This window comes from Wolffia australiana, chromosome 3 (assembly GCF_029677425.1).
Source record: "Wolffia australiana isolate 7733 chromosome 3, ASM2967742v1".
Taxonomy (NCBI): domain Eukaryota; kingdom Viridiplantae; phylum Streptophyta; class Magnoliopsida; order Alismatales; family Araceae; genus Wolffia; species Wolffia australiana.
The window spans coordinates 17,339,851-17,348,359 of NC_135837.1; positions in this window are offsets into that span (position 1 = coordinate 17,339,851).

The following is an 8,509-nucleotide window of genomic DNA, read 5'->3' on the forward strand; positions in this document are numbered from 1 at the left end:
TCCATTTTTATTGCCAACATTGATTAATGTTTTATCCAAATAATTAGAAATGTTAAAGAATCATAATTTCTCAATAAGTTATAGCAATATTTTAGTAAACTTTAATGTAGATTTCATATTAAATAATCTTAAATATAATATAAAATATCATAATTTAAATATTTATTTAAAATAAATGAGGAAGTGGTCATCCAAACTAAATCACAATCCTAGATGAAACGCTCAACAAAATAAAAATGGTGCCCCCTTTCCCCTCCTTTATCCCCTTTGCTTTGTCCCGCTGAGTTCGTCACGGGGCTCGGCATCCCCCCTCACCCGGAGAGAGAGAGAGAGAGAGAGAGAGAGAGAGAGAGAGAGAGCACATCCTCTCCCTCTCTTATGGAATGCAATTGCAAGGGGGTGGAGACGTTGGAGTGCACGACCGGAGGCGTCGTCCAGACTTAGCAGAAGGGCAGAGGATGGGAGATAAATAGGCATGCACATAGACTGACGGGCGACGGTGCATGGGGAGTTTGACCGGGTTGTGGGAGGGTTTACATTTTGGCGTCGGCTGATGAGAGGGAGTACACGTCTAGACGTGCCGAGGGTTGCATTATTAATATAGATTTATCACAAAAAATCAACGATTTTAATATTCATGCAAATAGTGACTTATTACGGGATAAATATAGGGTTTAATTATTGTTCCGTTAGGAACCAGCGCATTAGCCAAGAAATGGTATAGTGTGATGATTTTCCATTATCTTTGAGGTCTTTGTGATAAAGTTAAGTACAATAATGGCAACACAATGATGATAGAAGATCATGATATTCTAAAAAATAATGACTTTTCATTTTATTCAATTTATTCATTCTGAAAAATATATTATATACTTGAATAATATTTTTTCATTTTAGGATTAACATCCAAAGGAATATATATATCTATGTTTAGACATATATAAAACCATATTTTTAATAATGACTAATTATCATACTTATCAATAAAAATGTGATAAACGTAGACATACATATTTATAATTTATACATTCATGCAGTACACCTCATAAAAATTAACTTAATTTTAAATCATATGTATATACATGTCATTGTCACTTTAAAATTTCTATATTTTTTATCAAACATCCCTATTAAATTCTATCCTAGAATGCTATTTATGCATTACATAAATAATCACAATAAAAGAATAATGCAGTTTTCTCTTATTACATTCATTATTATCCGTAAGTACTACTTAATATGCATATCTCTCTTAATATATTATTATTTTAATTTAGTGTCATCAATATATTTTCCACCAATAATATCTATTATTAATTATATCTTAATCTGAATCTTTATTTATAGTGTTTTAATCCCCACATTTTTCATTCTTTCATGTGGCCCTGGAAAATTAAAAAATGTGTTAGTCAAATGATTGGCTTATTATGGCATCAAAAGTTGTGATGTCCAATGATGCCTTTTCCAATGATTGGTACAGGCATACATTGGCTGAAAATTGCAAAAAATTGAATGCCAAACTGAATGAAACTGTTAAATCCTGATAGTAGGCATTAAATCCTTAAATGACTACAAAAACTGAGAACATATAGTTTGAATTGTAAATTTAGTTTATCTATGAGTATGATATCGATTTTTTTGGAAAAATACAAGAAAATCTATGAAAATCATCATTACATTTAAAATGTGAATTTAACCACTCTAAGCCATGATACCAAGTACGTATGAACATTTGAATGAAAATAAGCATGTGACAAGCATGTGATACATTAATTAGCATGCAAGCAACTAAGCAGAGTCCAATTTTTGGGATACGATACCACATTTTAGTACTGCTCTTCAATGAGGGATTAGGATATGTAGATCTGTACCGACAGGACCTATGCAAAATCAGGAGATTCAACGATTTTATATGATGGATTAAGCTTTGGCAATCCTCTTAGGGTGGATGATAAGACACAATTCCATTAGAGTTGAGAATGATCTGACCATGACCCTGGTAATAAATAGGATAGAAAAAGAAATATCTCAAAATGAGTTTGCTATGTGATCATTTATAATTTAGTTTTATGTGATGTTTAATTATGTTCATAAAAAAGAGAATGTCCCAACTATAAAGATTCAAAATAGTATATACTATATATCTCATCTCTTTATTAGGACTGAATTGTTAATTGGGGAAGAACCATTTATTATCGTTATTTCTAAATATTCCTCATTCTAAACGGAGTTTAAAAAAAGTAACATAAAATATTTTTAACATCCTCAACATCATGATTATATTATGGGTTGTCTCCATTATATCAGAATCTATAGATGAATATTGCTCCAAAATATTAGACATTTTCATCTGTCAGCTGGTTCATCTCATCATCCAACTCCTTTTGACATCATATGTGCCACCTCAAAGTATGGAGCATATCATGAATATGGTGCAAGAAGTTAATGAGATGCGATAACATCATAAAATAATAAAAATTATCATGCAAACAGTTAAAAATAAAAAAATATATTAGGAAAAAGATGGGAAATGAGGTTGAGTATGATGATAAGCATCCATCCTAACTGTCATTGTTGAAACTCTTTGAAGAAGACAAAGACCCAAGATGCTAAGGTAGAAATGTGTTGGCGTATAGAGACAGATAAATATGTTGGCGTATAGAGCCAGATAATAAGAACCTCTTACGTCACCATTGTGACATCAACATCCAAGGCTCTCGGTGCAGGGCACTGGCTTCTCGTGTTGTGCAGTAGAGCAACTCCTTCAACTCCCAAGCCAAGAGAGTAGTCACCAAGGAGTGATGAAGACAGAACAAGGGAGAGAGAGAGGAGAAGAGAGGAAGAGACAAGAAGAATAAACACAAAACAACTTGACGGCTGGAAATTCTGATTAGGGTTCAAGGGGGATGAGAACCCCTTTAAATAACAGAGAAATGGGCCCCAAATGGGCCATTTCTCACAAAGGACAAGAGGGGGGGGGGCGCACCGTGATTCCCCTGCGCCTCTCTGTTAGTGGGGCATTAACAAGTCAAGCCCCCTCTCTCCCGCATTCCCGCTATGAATCCCCAACAGTCATTAATCTGAAAATTTGAAAATAATTGTTACACAGATCTAGAAACAGTGAATCGTGATAACGTTGACGAGGACATGGTGGAAGACTTATATGCCTCAAAGACTCATGTATGTTTATTACATTCCTAAGTCTCATTTATGTTTATTAAAATAAACGCTCATTAATTATTATTTTTGTGTTAATAATGAAGTCCTAGAATTCATGAACTGACTAAGAGAGTTTGATGAGAACATTATGGGTTGATCAGTAGTATTTGAACAAGTTTAGTCAAATGATACTGGAGAAGAAAATCGAGTAATCATAATAGAGGATCACTACCTAGTCTCTGTACAGTGAATCTTCTAGCCTATAGTGTGGATAAATAAATGGCAGATGGTGGGCATTCTTTACAGAAAAAAATTCTCTAAATTGATCTATATGAATCCCTGATAATTCTAAGTTATCACATCTAATTAAGAGCATTTGAATCATTAATTATCCTAATATTGCTAGATAAATGAGTAAAATTCCATAATTACTAAATAATCATGATTTACCAATATTCAGTCCTGAATCCTCATTTTTTATTAATTATTGAATATTAGAACTAACCCCACTTGGCTTTCCAAGCCAAGTGGTGAAACATCCAATCATCTCTCAAGTGTTTGTGTATAGTAGGATTTAGCAACTGGAAAGCATGAGGAGTTGGAGTGGAGTTGGAGAATGGTTATGGGCTGTAAAATAGGCCCATCCTAAGCCCAAAACCATGGTCCCAGACTCAGCACAGGAGCCCATTCAAGAGCTATAAGAAGCCCACTTCAATGGCGGCTCTAAGAGAAGCCCAAAATAATTAAATGGATGGACGTCCCTTCCATTGTTATTTTGGGAGCTGAAAGCTGATTGGAGGAGGCCTGGATTACCTGGATTCAAGGCCCCAAATGTAAATCTGGCCATTCATTCCATTTGAGGATCCAATGGCCAAGATCAACCTAACTTCCTCTACTTACATCTTTTTTCTTCTCTTGTAAGATTGTCTTGATTTTTATGAAAGTTTTGTTGCAGGTTTTTGTGAAGATCCTGACCTAGATCTGAGTGAGAAAAAACCCCCTAGAGGGAAGGAGATAGCCAGAAGTGAGAAAGCCACCATTAGAGATCAATAATCCCTGGTTAGGTGTGATCCCAAGAGAGTGAAAAATACCCCTTTTTCCAGATGCCTTTTCTCCCCTTAAATCTTCTTTTATTGAGACCATTTACCTATCATTGGAAAGGTCTGTCTCTCATCTTTCCAATGCCAGCACCCCAATCAGAGCTCTACAACTTGAGTTATGGTGGCTTGAGTGAAGCATCCTCTTTCGCTCAACAACCACTACTGCCTGAGCGCCCAATGGAAGCGGCCTTCACCTTCAGCTCCGGATTTAGCCAAATTTTGGCTAAGTCCTGAAGCAACCCTGTGCCCAACACAGACCACCGCTCACCTGTGCTTGACAATCGCGCGCCTGCACCCATCTGCCACCGCTGCACCGCTAGACATCGCCGGTGCTCAAGTGGAGATACATGTTTTTACTATTTCTCTAATTTAGAACTTCTATCATTTAATCCCTAGAAACCACTGAAGATTATTTTCCACATTCTATATATATTATAACTATTTAGGTTAGTTCTTCTCAGCTATAGTTATTTTCTGCTTAGGACATTTAAGAGTAAATAGCAGAACCTATCTAAAAATCCTAAAAAAAATCAACTGAAATTTCTACTTTGTTAATTCCTGCTTCCCATGGATCAACTCCTCACTCCTGCTATATTTTTCATATAGAGTAGTTAAGGGAATATAAGTTTTATTGTTTAAATCCAAATAGTAACAACGACATCTAAACCTATTTGGATTTATCAATCCCTCCATGGTATATATGGTTTCAATCAGGTTGGTTTATTCACAGTTGTGTATGTCTTCCTTAGATCTGGGAACCAAATAAATTGGGGTTAATATCACGGTACAGCCCAAACCAGGTCGAAAGTCTGCGAGCTAACCTTAGCTTTATTTTTGGTACGGTATATCCCAAACTCACTTAGTCGTCTGCGATATATCCTGGTGATGATGTAGAGTCCATCGTGGCTGCCAGGTGGATCTCCGGCCAGATTTTGACCTGGCGGAACCCACCTGGCAGCCACGCTGGATTCCACGTCATCACAAGGATATGTCGACCTGCCAAGGGTTTTTCGATAAGAGAGAGAGGGGCATTCTAGAGAGAGAGAGAGGCGGCCTAGAGAGAGAGAGAGGAGAGAGAGGTTCTAGAGAGAGAAAGAGAGGTGTTCTAGAGAGCGAGGCATTTTTTAGAGAGAGAAAGGGAGAGAGACCCGACTGAAGTCTAGCAGAATGCCTCTCTCTCTAGAACACCTCTCTTTCTAGAGAGAGAGAGAGGTCGGGTCTCTCTAGAGCGCCTCTCTCTAGAGAGACTCGACTGAAGTCCAGCAGAATGCCTCTCTCTCTAGAACACCTCTCTTTCTAGAGAGAGAGAGAGAGAGAGAGAGAGAGGTCAGGTCTCTCTAGAGCGCCTCTCTCTCTCCCTTTCTCTCTCTAAAAAATGCCTCTCTCTAGAATACCTCTCTTTCTAGAGAGAGAGAGGTCGGGTCTCTCTAGAGCCCCTCTCTCTCCCTTTCTCTCTCAACAAAATGCCTCTCTCTAGAACACCTCTCTTTCTAGAGAGAGAGAGGTCGGGTCTCTCTTTAGCTCCTCTCTCTCCCTTTCTCTCTCTACAAAATGCCTCTCTCTCTAGAACACCTCTCTTTCTAGAGAGAGAGAGAGGTCGGGTCTCTCTAGAGCGCCTCTCTCTCCCTTTCTCTCTCTACAAAATGCCTCTCTCTAGAACCTCTCTCTCCTTCTCTCTCTCTAGGTCACCTCTCTCTCTCTCTCTAGAATGCCCTTCTCTCTCTTATCGAAAAACCCTTGGCAGGTCGACATATCCCGGTGATGACATGGAATCCAGCGTGGCTGCCAGGTGGGTTCCGCCAGGTCAAAATCTGGTCGGAGATCCACCTGGCAGCCACGATGGACTCCACGTCATCACCAGGATATATCGCAGACGACTTAGTGAGTTTGGGATATACCGTACCAAAAATAAAGCTAAGGTTAGCTCGCAGACTTTTGACCTGGTTTGGGCTGTACCGTGATATTAACCCAAATAAATTGTGAAGGATGGTCATTTTTTATATGAACTACATTATTGTGAAGTATGGTTCTTCAGAATCAAGGGACTCCAAAAATTATTGTTCGGATGCAGCAGCAAGTCCACAAAGATTATTGTGTGATAAAAATGTGATTTTATCCCCTGGATATAATAAGATATTGAATCAAGGAAAGATAAATAGTTGAATCCATAGCCAAGGCAGTCAATGATTTTGCATGCATCAATATAAAATATAATGCCACAGTATGGTTTGATAGCTGACCATGCGTGATGTATTTTTGGGATTTGCATGCACATGAGGGATTATACATAGATGATAACCAATGATAGTAAAGGTTCCATGATACAGTTGACATACACCTTTGAATATTCTAGGTCATGACAGACAAGACAGACAACTCAACTTTTTGATTGGATCACATTGATCCTTGGTTACTTATTCTAGATGTTAAAATGGATTTATAATAAGGTTGTCTAATAAAATTTATTAAAACAGACTATATCATCATTAGATATAAACTAGACTGGTACATATGGTTCATATGAATGATTATTAGACTTATTAATATCTGAATAACTGAGCTTTAGGGTGTCAAAGCTAAGTGAAGTATACTCCAGGGAGAAGGTCTTATCACCCTGAATTCCAAGTACACTAGTGTGTAATTATAATAGACTGTGTCATCATTAGACGATGTATTCTCATGTTATCTATTAAATTCAGAATTCCAGAATATCCTTGAAATGTACAAATTGGAATTTATATATTATTTTTCATTTTCATGAATAAGATGATATGCAAGTAAGTTAAGTTAACTTTATGTCATGCATCTATTTTTTAACCAACACTTTTCTATCTTTTTGTTCAACTTAATAATAACACTTTTGCGTGATTTTGAATTAAATATAATTGATTTAAAACCCAAAATTCAATCCTAATTTCATTAACTTTTGTTTAAAGTTACCGTAAAAATTCAACCCACTAATTTATTTTCCTCCCCTTCTCCAACTTTGGTTTAAATTTTACCGTAATTTTGGTGAGTCAAAGTTTAATGCGTTGGGTTCAGTGCCATGATTGAATACGTGGGAGACCATTTTTCATGCAGAAGAGTACTAAATCAATTCAAAACGGATCTCTATAACATTGGAAACATAGACTACCTTATCAAGAATTTGTACCATCGTTGACTTACTCCCTGGGAGTGCTTTCAAGCTGTTCACATGCCAACCTGTCAAATTATCCCCACGATGAAGGAAATTTTGGATATTCTTTTCTTCATCTCCAAACCTTCTAGAAGATTTAGTTGATCTTCTCAAAATCAGGACTTTCTAGTGGAATGAGTGGAGCATGAAAATAATGAAGAGAAGGGGGGGGTGTCCAGATCTGGGTGGGATGGGCACCTAAAATTGGTGCCCCTTATTTTTACTTCATAATAACATTTCAAAAAATTATTATTAATAAAATATATCCACTAGTGTCCTTTAATATTATGAGTGTGCCCTCTAGGCCCATGTATGAATCTATTCACTGGCCAACCTTACTAATTTATTATATCAACACAAATATTGATTAGTCAAGGATCCATTTAACAAAATCCATAGGTTAAATTTCAAGCCAGTGGCTTGCCAAACTACACCTTGTAATTCACAATATATAGAATAGTGTTAACTCTATCGTGGAACTTTTATCCTAATCAGAGACTCCCAAATGGTTTAGAGTATGGTTAGTCAGCAAGGCCCAATCAGTCATTCAGTTAGCACTGATGCATAATGGGAATCATTGGAGACCACCTTCTGCAGTATCCTTACTACCCTGACAAAGGATTTAATGCATCTTCTTCCTCGAGTCAATTTCCTCTTATACTAAGGCAGACAATCCCATATTGACTGCTTGGTTACCTTTGTGTATTTCTTGCTATGTCCGAGATGGGACATGTTTGAATGTTTAGTCAAACTTGGTTAGGGACTTGAACATTTTAGTTAAACATGGTTGTCCATATACAAGATGTCCTTGGTGTCTCAAGTGAATGGACCACTTACACAATCATGACATGAATCCTTAATCTCAAGTTAGTTTCCTTGGTCTCCATGTACAAGATATATCCTTAATGCTTGTACACTGATGAAGGATTAGCCTTAATTCTCATATAAGTAGGCCCAAATAGTGCTATTCTATCTAGATAATTTGATGTCCATCTCAAGTATCCAATTTATAGTAATATTTAGAATACTAGCTTCAAGACTAGTGATCATTGTATTATGATCTCATCATTAT